This window comes from Schistocerca americana, chromosome 3 (assembly GCF_021461395.2).
Source record: "Schistocerca americana isolate TAMUIC-IGC-003095 chromosome 3, iqSchAmer2.1, whole genome shotgun sequence".
In the NCBI taxonomy this organism is placed as follows: Eukaryota; Metazoa; Arthropoda; class Insecta; order Orthoptera; family Acrididae; genus Schistocerca; species Schistocerca americana.
The window spans coordinates 590570418-590572917 of record NC_060121.1 but is presented as its reverse complement, the minus strand read 5'-3'; positions in this window follow the sequence as shown (position 1 = coordinate 590572917).

Genomic DNA, 2500 nt, shown 5'->3' with positions numbered 1-2500 from the left:
TCATTTGCCACACACCGGTGGAAGCTGCCGAGACGAGTAGCTACATAGCGCGCTCGCCGTGGCACTAATGTACAGAGATACAACAGTTTCGACTGGAACCGGATTAAACGTATACACGGCGCTGATTAGTAATAGATGGACCCATCAGAATACAGATAATATATACAACTGTCCGTATACATGCTGAAAGACTCTGCTCACAATCACAACCACACGTCAGCCACACACTCTTATCACGCACTACTCTCCGCCTGTAACACGCACACAGACAATATGTAAGCACCAGCATGGAACAACACCCAGTGCATCCTCTCCGCCACATGAGACAATCCACACTGTCATAACCAGACTGGGAGGTCCACTCAGAAAACGGAATATCCCACCCTCCCGTCAACCACCATTGCTCAGCTAAGCCACCAACACCCACACATGTCCTACACAGGGGTGCACCCAACATCACAATACTGCCCCCTCTCACAGCACACAAACAATGGCAGGAATGAAAGACACAGGTCTCCCACAAGCATGGAATCGGAGCGCCGCCTGTCATGAGCCAAAGGTGTATCCTGACGTGGCAAATCAGATGATGCCGCAGGCATCCACTTACTATAATCACAATCAACAAACCGACCGGCCGCCCCCCCCCCCATTACACCTTTCCTTACAACAATGTGTACCTTAACCTAAACTATACTGTACCTTAACCTAACCTATACGGTACCTTAACCTAACCTATATTGCGCCTTAACCTAACCTATATTGCGCCTTAACCTAACCTATGTTGCGCCTTAACCTAACCTATGTTGCGCCTTAACCTAACCTATGTTGCGCCTTAACCTAACCTATGTTGCGCCTTAACCTAACCTATGTTGCGCCTTAACCTAACCTATGTTGCGCCTTAACCTAACCTATGTTGCGCCTTAACCTAACCTATGTTGCGCCTTAACCTAACCTATGTTGCGCCTTAACCTAACCTATGTTGCGCCTTAACCTAACCTATGTTGCGCCTTAACCTAACCTATGTTGCGCCTTAACCTAACCTATGTTGCGCCTTAACCTAACCTATGTTGCGCCTTAACCTAACCTATGTTGCGCCTTAACCTAACCTATGTTGCGCCTTAACCTAACCTATGTTGCGCCTTAACCTAACCTATGTTGCGCCTTAACCTAACCTATGTTGCGCCTTAACCTAACCTATGTTGCGCCTTAACCTAACCTATGTTGCGCCTTAACCTAACCTATGTTGCGCCTTAACCTAACCTATGTTGCGCCTTAACCTAACCTATGTTGCGCCTTAACCTAACCTATGTTGCGCCGTAACCTAACCTATGTTGCGCCGTAACCTAACCTATGTTGCGCCGTAACCTAACCTATGTTGCGCCGTAACCTAACCCACGTTGCGCCTTAACCTAACCTATATCGTACCTTAACCTAACCTATATCGTACCTTAACCTAACCTATATCGTACCTTAACCTAACCTATATCGTACCTTAACCTAACCTATATCGTACCTTAACCTAACCTATATCGTACCTTAACCTAACCTATATCGTACCTTAACCTAACCTATATTGCCCCTTAACGTAACCCATATTGCGCTGTAACCCAACACACGTTGGGCCTTAACCCAACACACGTTGGGCCTTAACCCAACACACGTTGGGCCTTAACCCAACACACGTTGGGCCTTAACCCAACACACGTTGGGCCTTAACCCAACACACGTTGGGCCTTAACCCAACACACGTTGGGCCTTAACCCAACACACGTTGGGCCTTAACCCAACACACGTTGGGCCTTAACCCAACACACGTTGGGCCTTAACCCAACACACGTTGGGCCTTAACCCAACACACGTTGGGCCTTAACCTGCTCTGTAATTGTCATACGACGCGTTAAATTAGTGTAGTGTTGCCTAACTGCAACCCCCGCAATATAGTTTGCTACTCGCACTGCCCGGTCCCCAGTGTATCGCTTCATGTTAAACACCTTGCAGCTATACACTGTAATGTGGATGGCAGCAGGACGTACATGCTCAATGCCCTTTGCAGTTGTTCATTGGCATTTGCAGTTGTTCATTGGCATTCGCATGGCGAAGCACGTAGCCTACGCTGTGGTACGGCCTGTGTCAACTGTCCGCTGATGTTGTACGTCCAAATCACACACTGTACTGCACATTGGTCCTCATGTACTGAATGATACATCGTGGTACATGTGACCGTACAACGACTGCGCCAACAACGGCGAACCATGCGGTCCAAATGTTGTGCACTCAGCTACGTGTCGTCTCCCTATAAGAGCTGGATTGCAGTGTGGTATGCCCTGGATGGCGATCAGCATGAGCCGTCTGTTGATGTAGTGGCGCGTGTTGTCAGACGTAGTCGTCTCTTCTCACACACCGTGATAGCATGGTGCACTGCGTTCCACATCTGCGACATGCGACAGAGGCCGGTTGACAGTCGTTCGCGCAATGGACATCGCATACGTACGGGGGCCAC